Source organism: Hypanus sabinus, chromosome 18 (assembly GCF_030144855.1).
Source record: "Hypanus sabinus isolate sHypSab1 chromosome 18, sHypSab1.hap1, whole genome shotgun sequence".
Lineage (NCBI taxonomy): Eukaryota > Metazoa > Chordata > Chondrichthyes > Myliobatiformes > Dasyatidae > Hypanus > Hypanus sabinus.
Genome location: NC_082723.1, coordinates 63,253,180 through 63,264,761, shown reverse-complemented (window position 1 = coordinate 63,264,761; position 11,582 = coordinate 63,253,180).

Here is an 11,582-nt window from a genome sequence, read left to right as displayed (position 1 = left end):
TGAGGGCCTGGATATACAGTATAAGTATTTGGATGGACTTGGACTGATTAAGGATGGTCCACGTTGCATTGTACATGGTAGGTCCTATCTAACCAATCTAAAGGAGTTTTTTGAGGAAATTACCAGGAAATTTGATGGTATGGCTGTGGATGTTGTCTATATGGTCCCACATGGGAAGTTAGTCAAGAAGGTTTAATCGCTTGGCATTCAAGATGAGGTAGTAAATTAGATTAGACATTGGCTTTGTGGGAGAAGCCTGAGAGTAGCAGTAGATGATTCCCTCTCTGATGGTAGTGGTGTCCTTTGTTGTTTGTCATCTGTATCAATGATCTGGATGATAATGTAGTTAACTGGATCAGCAAATTTGTGGATGACACCAAGATTGGGGGTGTAGTGGACAGCGAGGAACTCTATCGTGGCTTGCAGAAGGATCTGCAACAGCAGGAAAAATGGGCTGAAAAGTGGCAGATGGAATTTTATGTAAGCTGGTGTGAGGTGTTACACTTCGGGAGGACCAACCAGGGTGGGTCTCACACAGTGACTGGTGGGACACTGAGAAGTGTGGCAGAACAAAGGGATCTGGGAATACAGGTCCATAATTCGTTGAAAGTGGCATCACAGGTAGATAGCTTTAGGCATATTGGGGTTCATAAATCAAAGTATTAAGTTCAGGAGATGGGGGTTCCATTGTTATGTTGAAGTTGTATAAGATGATGAGTCCTATTTTGAGGTAACAAGTGGAGTTTTGGTCACCTACCTATAGGAAAGATGTAAATAAGGTCGAAAGAGTACAGAGAAAATTTACAAGGATATTGCCAGGTTTGGAGGACCTGAGTTATAAGGAAAGATTGAATAGGTTAGTAATGCATTCCTTGAAATATAGAAGATTGAGAGGAGATTTGATAGAGGTATAGAAAATGGAGGAGTATGGATTGGGTAAATGCAAGCAGGATTTTCCCACAGAGGTTGGGTGGGTCATGAGTTAAGGGTGAAAGGTGAAAAGGTTATGGAAAACATGAAGGGAAACTTCTTCACTCAGGGCTTTGAGGAGTGTGGAGTGAGCTGACAGCACAAGTGGTGCATGCAAGCTCAATTTCAATGTTTAGGAGAAGTTTGGATGGGTATATGGATGGTAGGGATATGGAGGGCTATGGTCCCGTTGTAGGTCGATGGCAGTTCATTTGCTTTGGCATGCACTAAATGGGTTGAAGGGCCTGATCTGTTCTATACTTCTCTGTGACTATGTATCAAGATTTCCAGCTGCTCACCCTCCCCCCTTAGAATGCCATGGATCCAATCTGAGACGTCCCTGACCCTGGCACCTGAGCAACAACTTACCATCTGGGTGTCTCTATCACACCCACAGAATCTCAACTCTGTTCCTCTAACTGTGGAATCTTCTATCACTTCCTCAGTCCGCTTCACCTCTCTGCTCTTCTGAGTCTCAGTGCTAGAAATCTGGCTTCCCCCAGTGGGTCATCCCCCTCAATGGTCTCTAAAGTGGTATGATGTTTCAAGAAACTTACTCTTGTTTTCCTAAATACATTGAATAAAAATTGTCCTTCCTCATAATACACAGATATGATCCCCGGGGGTTGACTTAATGTACCTGATGTTGACCAGAGCTTTATGCGGTACTCCAGATGTTATTTCTGCGGGGTCTGCATTGTTGTAACAAGTCACCCTTACTCCCACATTAAGATGGGCCATTGTGTATCATTAGATAAGGACATGTTCAGCACAGCTTTGTGGGCCGAAGGGCCTGTATTGTGCTGTAGGGTTTCTATGTACACAGATACCCCCATTCCCTTTGTACTGCAGCATTCTACATACTCTCACTTCTGTGCATAACCTCACATTTCTTCATACCTGCCAGTTTTCTGCCTACAAGCCGAACCTTTTTATGCCCTTTTGCGGAGACAGTGCATTCTCCTCAGAAATTGTTCTCATTCATCTTTGTATCCAGATGACAGCACACTTGGATGCAGCGGCCTCTTCTGGTCCAACCAAAGGTGTGATTGTTTATCCTTTATGTCTTTTTCATGATTGCAATACACCATTGGATGTTAAGAACACCAAGTACTGCAGGTCTAACCCACTAGTAAGTTGCTGGATAGCAGGGGTGGGGTGGACTTTTTCATATTGTGTTGCAGCCTGCTTCAACCACCCAGGGAAGAATGCGTTAGCAGGGTGCACGGTGGCTGTGCACAATCCAGCAGAAGGCGCGAGTCGTTTTTGTTGTGATCGCAAGACCCTTTTGGACATTGGTAATGTAGAATACTGCATGCCCAATTCAATGGTTCATTGGCAAGACCAACAGCAGGGAGACATGTATCCTTGGTTGTAGTGCAGACCAGGCCTTGGGGGTCACCTGTAACGCTGCTGAGGAACATGATGGTGAAGCTGGCTGTGGGCTGTTGGATTCCATTCTGGGTTGGAGCTGGCTACTCCTGTTGCTGCTGCTCTCCAGTGTTCACTTGGAGGGAAACATATTGGATCACCATCATCTGTGGCTGTGCTGTGCGTTGTGAGAAACAGCTGCAGGCAGTTCTTGCAGAAAGTCACTCCTGAGCTACAGTTTTGTGCTTTAGTCTCCCCTTTCTTATCTGTTGGGATCTTTGCAGAATTTATCAAACTTTGGTGGATCACAACCAATGCATCAAAGGCACCTCTTAATTCTGTCTGCGGAGTTCTTTTTCTCCCAGCTGTTGGTGATTGGAAGGAAGTGGTGAGATGCAGGTTTGGTTTGACCGGTAAGGAGATGTTACTCCTCACTTGAGACCTCAGTCACATGACGTAGTTAGTATTATAGAATTACCGTAAAGCTGAAGCCCTTTAGCCATTAAATTCTTGCTCCGTCCTTGTAGATCTGTTCCTCATCATCTCATTTCCCCACCGTTTTCTCATAGTCCTGCAAATCACTTTCCCTCGGATACCCATCTGATTTTCTTGAGTGCTCTGTTTCCATCACCTCTTGGGCTGTAGGTTCCAGTTGATAGTCATCTTCCATGTGCAAAATATATTCCTTATATTATATCCTTTCGATCTATATGTGTTGGTACTCAAACTATCTACTAATAGGAACAGCTTCCCTCTTGTTATCTTGTTAAAATCCTGGTAAAATGGCAGTATGCTCAAATGTATCAGCTTTTGCAGGGCTAACCAAAGATGTATTGCCTTCTTTAACTGTATTTTTTACGATCTCAAGACCCTGCTAGACATTAAGAACTTAAAGTTCTGCAGGTCTAACTCATCAACAAATTGCTTGTTGGCGGAGAAACTGAAGGAGCTGGACTTGGTGTGGACCACGTTGCTGCCTGCTACAGAGAGCTGTCGGAGTCAGTGCGCTAAGGCGGTGTGCAGTCTTGACAGCAAGTGATTGTCTTATTTGCTTTTTTTTCGATTGCAAGATCCTGTTGGACATCAGTAATGTGGAATGCTGCAAGCTACCGGCTTATTGACAGGACCAATGGTGGAGGAGCTGTGTGGCCTCGGTTGTAGCGAGGGCCAGGCCTCGAGCCGTGGTGTCGCTGATTTTCAGCCATCCGGAGACAGGTGTCAGAGTTGGTGCCGGAGGCGGTCTGGCACAGCATCCATGCTGGAGCAGTGCTGCCCCTAGTGTTCGCTCGGTGGAAGATCAACTGTCAGATTGCTGCAACATTCATGGACTCAGGGGCTTGGACTATATTCTCCTTGTGTGACTGTATTTTAGGGCTATAATATTTGTGCTAAATGTGCCTTGGCCCTAGATAGTGCTGTTTCATTTGGTTGTATTCATGTATGGTTGAATGTCTATTAAACTTGAATTTGAAAATCTTCTATGAATATTCATCCCTTTATCAAATCTGCTCTTGGTTTCCTTAGAACAAGGAAGGTTGATGCCAGCTTTTCCAGTTTATCCCTGCAATTGAAATCCCAACTTCAACAGCCATTCTGGTCCATCCGTACCCAAAGACGACCTTCTCATTTGAATCCAGGGTAGCCTGCTCGGAATGCAGTACTCCACCTGTGTGCTGTAAGATTCAGCATGACCTGCCTGATTTTGTACCATCATTTCCAAAGGCCAGGATCCCATCTACTTTTATGAATTGCCTTTGCAATACGACCTGCCATTTACATATGGCTCATGCTCTCTATAAATTTTAAAGGCTTCAAGGGGATCATTCTTCATTCTCCTGACATGGCCACAAGGTGTGGATCATGCCTGCCAGGGTCAGAATGGACAAGGTAATGAGTCTCAGAGTTTGCAGCAGAGTTGCCCTGAGTCTGTTCTAATTCCAAGTTAGAATATGTTACTATTGCTATACTGTTGTTACGTCAGACTCGGTATGCACAGGGTGGTTTCAGTACCACAGTGAGTGCGAGCACGAGGCCAGTGTTCTCTCCCACCTGTACTTCAGTTACTGCTAGATTGTCTTTCAGTCGATTTTATTTGCTGTCACTAATCACATTCTTCCCAGCAGTTTGTGTTGCACTTTTCATGGCAACAGCCAACCCAGACAGGAAGAACCTCAGACTCGGTTTGCATCGTCTCATCATCAGCACAGAACTCATGGTACCCAGAGTGGTTTTTCATGCTAATAGCGCAGTTTGAGGCAATTGTAAAGTACGAGGTGTCCATGATTTAAATAACAAAAAATTATATTTTAAGTTTCATTTGCAAGATACAATATAGAAATGTTTTGTACATACTGTATAATAAATGCATATCAAAGCTTAAAAAATTGTGTTTAAAATTCACAGACTTTCCCAGCCTCGAGTTCTAGATTACCTTCCTCCCAGTTTGTGGGGGAAATCCCAGCTTACCAGCAAAGCAGAAACTATATGGAGAAATGATTGTGTCCTTCATTCAGTCCGGAGCCATGGTTATCATGCATCTTTCCCACATCTTGGGGTGCAGGCTCTTTGTGTACAGAGAAGGTGAGGAACATAACTCCCATTTTCAGTATCTTTGAGCATCTGAGAGCAGGGAGGTGCTGAGAGTCTGGCACTAAGACCTGCCTCCAAACTCTGTGTTTAAGGAAGTAAGACAAACTTTTGTTTGCACTTCTGATGAAAACTGTCATTTCAAGCCCTTGGGATTCTCTGGTTCTTCTGAGAATTTTGTTCTCCAGTTCCTTGCAGTGCAGTGCTTGGAAGAAAGATTATTGACTGCTCGTTGCAAATATAGCAGGCCTTAGATTTACCCAACAGTCAAAAGCCAATGCTATGACAGATGTCATAGGCAAGGAGGTATTATCCTCACTTCTCAGACCAGAAGGCTCCTGTTCAACCTTCACTTTGCCCTCTAGAGTACTGAGTGAAAACTGTGCTCTTTGATGTGTTCTGCCTTGAGGTTTGTGTTTTATAAGGGAAGGTGAAGCAAGCTGGGCTTTTCTCTTTGAAGTGAAGGAAGATGAAAGGTAGAGGTGTATAAGACTGAGAGGCATAGACATGGGCAACCAGTGCCTTTCTCCTAGAGGACACCCTTTTAAGGTGAGTGGATGAAAATTTAGGGGAGATGTTAAGAGATTTTTTTTTCTACAGAGAGTGCTAAGTGCTGAGAGCATTGCCAGTGTTGGTAGAGGCTGATGAAATAGGGACATTTAACAGATGAAAGAACGAAAGGGTGATTGTGGAATAGGTATAAAAAGTTTGCACAGCATAATGGGCTGAATGGCCTGTTGTGTGTTGTATTGATGTATGCTCTGAACCTGTCAGCTCTGTGAACTGGGTGTAAGGCAGAGTGAAGTGTTGTATTGATGTATGCGCTGAACCTGTCAGCTCTGTGAACCGGGTGTAAGGTAGTGTGACATTTTCCAGCTGATGCTTATCTCTGTCAGCAAAGGATCTGGTCGTGGGCAGTTTGAGACTGGCAGGAGGGCTTTTGGAATATGGGGAATTGCAGGTGTATGGCGGAAAGGTGAGACCGGGATGTTGTGACTCAGCTTGTGCAGAGCTCAATGGCAGGAGGGTGAAATGGTGGGGTTGTGAGAAATGAAGAAAGTACAGGACCAGGGAATAGCGAATACGGTGGAAATGAGCAAGGGAACTGGTCCACATGGTTGCACAGTCCTGGGGAAATAGCAAGAAGGGCTGACGGGTATGACAATGTGGGTGGCGGTACAAGGGTGCTGGATCTCTACAATTCTCAACCCCCAAGGCTGGTAGAGGCCGGATCGCTAGAAATATTTAAAGTGTAGACGGATAGATGCAGAAATAGAGGGTTAATGGAAATGTGCACAGAAGAGAGGCCGAGGCTGATCTAGATCAGCCATGGTCAAACTAAATGGTGGGGGGGCCAAGTGGTCTTATTGTTGTGTTTGGGAATAAAAGACACAGTGAGAAGGTGCTCGTGTTGTAGTGAGGAAAGGAAGGGCTTTAAGGGGAGAGGTTGTTCTGTGTATCTTGGCTGAGAATGCTTATTGATTGTGGATGTTTGTACTTGCCTTAGCCCTCTTATCAACTATGATCATAACTTTTTTTTCCAGAGATGGGTTCCAGCCCAGTTTCCAGTATGCCATAAACTCTGTCATAAACGTGCAATCAGTAATCTGTTTTTATCACCACTTTAGATCAGCCTGAACTTGAATGGTTGTGTTCAAATTAAACAACAAGATCAAGTAAACTTCACCACCTTACTGGGCTACTGGTGACCATCGCTGGCTGTCGAATGCTGGAGTGGTGGTCACTGGGGAGGGGGGGAATCAGAGGAAAGGTCAGGAGTTCTGTCCTATCCTAGGTCTCTCAGTAAGGGAGGTACTCAGTGAAGTTTACCCTTTGCTTTGAAATGTTCAGCAAGTTACACGTCGCCTGTTGGGGAGAGATGAATAGGTCAGCACATGATTAGTGTCTCTGGTGGTCAGCATTGGCTTAGTAGGCTGAAGGGCCTGGTTCCGTGGTGCATGAAATAAGCACTGGATGCTTCAGCTGCAGAGTGGGCTAGAGGTAGTTACTCTGGTTCGTTAGGTGCCTGAATCAAGTGGCCCCACCTTGTCAGATCCACCACAGGCTGCTACTCTCACTCACCGCAGATAATCAGAGGCAGAGAATGATCAATATTTTTAAGCACCTTTCTAAACCTTAGGGCATCTCCAACACTGAAAGGTCTATACTGTTGTAGAGTAAAATTCCAGCAGAGGAGTGAAATACATGCCAAGGTTGTAGCATTACTGATTGACGATTAAATGTGCACTGGGGCCCAACTGTGCAGTCACCAAGGACAACACCTCTGATAGGCTGGCAGTCACTCCATCAACAGCATTGAGTGTACCTCACAGTAGGGTCCTAGTTCACCAAGGACTGTGGTCCTGTATTCTCTCAGGCCCTTCTTCATTCCTGTGTAACTCTATTGCTTATTCAAGCTCGGAGCCCTCAGGACATCCCCTGTGTCACTGCAACTTCTCAAGTTTGTCCTCAGTGACCCTGGAGCCCCCACCCCAGCACAGAGCCTCTGGGATGGTCCAACACTCCTTCAATATTACCCGTCTTCCTCGGTGCACAGCAGCCCCTTGTGTTGACAGTGAAGTGGTGCATAATGTCCTCAGCTCTGAGCTTTCAGCCATCTGCTCAGGGCCAGCAGCCCTCAGCACCATCCACACTCGTGCTGGTTCCCGTACTGATTTTTTGCACTGACTGTTGCTCTCTCTGATGGTGAAGGACACTCTCAGTACTACTTCCTGCCAAATGTTGGTGAGATTGAAGCCATTTCTTCAGTCTGCCCATCTACCCCATCCTTTCTGAAAATGAACCACATGTTGTAACCCTACGATGAGTTTTGGATTTGGTGCCGTCATTAACCACCAGTTTCCACCTTGATAACTTTGCCCCATTCCACTTTTCCAGCACTCCAAAGCCATCTTGCTTCCCGATTCTGAACCTTACTCTCTGAGATTTCACTTACAGATAGCTGCATCTTAGCTTCTCCATGTTTTCAAATCCCTTCCTGCTTTGTTCCCTCTTATCTATGTCATCTCCTTTGTAATCTGATGCCACTTTGATTATCAGTGAATTTAATGGCCCTGCGTCGTTCTCCATCTGGCAGTGTTCTGAGGCTTAGAATTTCCTCCATGAACTCCACTTTCATTCTACAGCCAATCTTTTTTGCCAACAGCTAGATACTTCCTGATGTGGCTTAACATGTGGTTTGCTATTGCTCCAGTGAAGTGCTTTACAACCTTCTGTTTGTGCAAAGTGCTGTAGAAGACTAGGATAGGAGCAGCATCAATGTGGACTCTTCCAACATCACTGAAGACTTTGACCTTTGTTGTCAGTGACGGGTGGGGTGCCAGGAGATTGAAGGACGTGAACGAACTTCAGTGATGGCCCAAATACAGAGGGAGAGATCCAGACACTGAATGAACAGTCGACTGAGTTGTAATAGGAACAGTATTGAACAAAGGTAAATTTAGTCATGCCCTCATGACGTTCAGATAATTCGCCACCCCTTCCTGCAAAACACAGAGCCCAATCCAAGTGCGGAAAGCAGTGACATAACTCCCTCTGCTGCCCAGGCGCTACATAGGCCAACCTATCCGAGGGGGGGGGGGGTGGGTTCCTAATCCTCCGTACCCCCCTCTCCTAGCTCCTCCAGCTCAGCCACTACTGGAGACACTTTGGGGCAACCTGGCGAAACCTCCCGCTGTCTGTTACTCAAACCCCTCTGTAACTCAGAGCCCCCTGGCTTGGACTCAGGACTCCCTTCCTCTCCTCCAGAGCCCTGCGGCACTCCCTGTCGCCCACCAATAGTGCCCCTCACCTCACCTGACGCAATGGGAGAAGGGCCCGGAGTCTCTTCCTCCGTCACGGGGGAGTTAACGAGCGGCAGCATGTACCTCTCATCCGAATCATCATCTTCCAAATCTGTATCTCTTTCTGGGGCTGGGCCCGGCCCCGTCTCTTTTGCGGTGGGCTCTTCCATTGCCCCTTGCTTCTGCAGAGTCCTCCTACTAGTGGGCCCGGCCCTGTCTCTTTTGCGGTGGGCTCCTCCATTGCCCCTTGCTTCTGCAGAGTCCTCCTACTAGGTGTAGACTCCAAGTCAGGTTCTAGGTCTACCTGCACCTCTTGGCCCGGGGCAACAGGTGGTTCTGATGGAGAATCTTGACAGGCCCCTTCCCCTTCTCAGGCCTCACCCAGAAAACTGGTTTGGCATCTGACTCTCCACCACACAGGGTGTGGCCACCAGCAGTCAGCCATCTTTTGCTTTCCAGGTAATCCCAAATTCCTTATGAGGACTCAGTCTCCTGGCAGGAGTTGGGAGAACTTAAATTTCTGGTCATACCTCCTCTTATTTCCCCGATTCTGCTTGGTGGCTGCCACCCCAGCCAATTCGTAAGCCCTTTTCAGCTCTTTCCTCATATCAGACACATACTTCAGATAATGCTTTGGCGGTAAATCACCCGAGTCAGTCCCGAAACAGGTCAATGGGCACGCCGAAATATCAGATAATAGGGTGAATACCCAGTAGCTTCATTGTGTGTACAGTTGTAACAGTGAACCGGATGCCCAATGTTGACTCTATCTGCTCCTTTTACTGATCTCCAGAGTCTCGAGTATGTCTAGCAAGGTCCGATTAACCTCTCAGGCTGGGGATCGCCCTGCAGATGATAGGGCATGGTCCTTAGTTTCTCACTCCCTGCATGCCCAGTAACTCATAGATGAGCTTACTCTCAAAGTCTCGTCCCTGGTAACTATGTATCCACCTGGGAAGGCCATAATGCACAAAATACTTCTCCCAGAGCTCTTTTGCCGCCGTAGTCGCCCTCTGGTCCTTGGCAGGGAAAGCCTGAGCATATCTGGTGTGGTGGTCCGTGATGACTAGGACATTCGCCGTGTTGCTGGCATCGGGTTCTACAGACAAGAAATCCATACACACCAGGTCCAGGGGCCCTGCACTCTGCAAGTGTGACAGAGGAGCGGCCTGCACAGGCAGCATCTTCCGGCCGTACACAGCGAATGCACGACCTGCAGTATTCTTCAAACTCCGACTTCATTTGGGGCCAGTAAAACCCGTCTTTGAGCAATCCTTAGGTCCTTTCCACCCCCAAATGTCCAGAATCCATCGTGCAGTGACTTCTCGATACTTCTCAGGCAGGACCAACTGCGAACACCGAGGTTGGTCCGGGGGTGATGTCACCTGGTATGAAATTTGGTTCCTCAACTTCAACCAAGACCATTCCCTGAGTAATGGAGGCACTGAAATGTGTTTCATCTTCTCCGCCCGCGCCATATCCCCCTTCTCCACCGCGTACCAGACAGTGCCAATGCCCAGGTCATCTCGCTGAGCAGCTGCCACTTCCCCCGGACTTAATGCTTGGTCTTCAGAGCAGTGAGGTAGCAGTAAACTGGGGGCAGGGCATCATCAGAAGCCCCCAATGGACCCACTGCCTCTCCTTTCCCTCTGCCTTTACGGTGATAGCAAACTGACACATGTCCTTCACCCCAGGGGCAGGAATACTCTCCCACTCCTTGTCCCTGTCCCGTCCCTCATGCTCCCGTTGTGACAAAGCATCCGCATTGACATTCCTACTTCCCGGCTGGTACTTCAGGCTGAAATCATGTACCGACAAAGCTGCCAACCACCGATGGCCGGTGGCATCCAGTTTTGCCGAGGTCAGGATGTAAGTGAGCGGGTTGTTGTCCGTCCTCACCTCAAACATGACCCCGTAGAGATAGTCACTCAGCTTATTCACCACAGCCCATTTCAATGCCAGGAACTCCAACTTGTGGGTGGGATAGTTTCTCTTGGAGGGCAACAAACTCCGGCTGACAAACTCTACAGGCCTCAACCCGGTGCCCTGATCCTGATACAGGATGGCCCCTAGTCCCTCTTGGCTGGCATCGATGTGTAACACATAGGGCAATTGGGAGTCCGCAAAAGCCAGCACTGGTGCCTGGGTCAGTAATTCTTTCAGCTATGTAAAAGCCTCCTCACATTTTTGCATCTCACCTCTGTCCAAAGGGCTCTGATGGGTTGAGATATTCTCCAACCTCCTATCCCTTTTTCCCTTCTTCCCCTCTTCCCCAAGGGAGGGTAACCATGCAGAAGCCGGTTCAAGGGGTGACTCACTTTGGCGTAGCCTTTCACGAATCTCCGATAATAACCACAGAACCCCAAGAATGAGCACAGAGTGCTCAGTCTGGGGCCTCAGCCATGTGGTCACTGCTTCTGTCTTAGCAGGGTCTGTAGCTACTCCATCCCACGAGATTATGTGCCCAACATAGCTAACAGTCGTCTTGCAGAACTGGCACTTGTCCAGCAAAAGTTTTAACCCTTCCTCCTTCAGTCAGCTTAGCAGCTTCCGTAGCCTCGCTACGTGTTCTTACAAGCTGTAGCAAAATATTATTAAGTCATCCAGATCCACACTTCAAGCAAATTCATATCCCTCACCGTCTTCTCCATGACCCTCTGGAAGGTGGCAGGGCCCCCCGATATGCCCTGGGGCATCCTTTCGAACTGGAAAAATCCCAGAGGGCATATAAGTGCGTCTTCTCTTTGTCTGCCTCACTCATCGGGATCTGGTAATATCCACTCCTCAAGTCCAGCCCACTGAACCACTTCGCCCCACTCAGACAGGCCAGCGCGTCTTCGACCCTCGGGACGG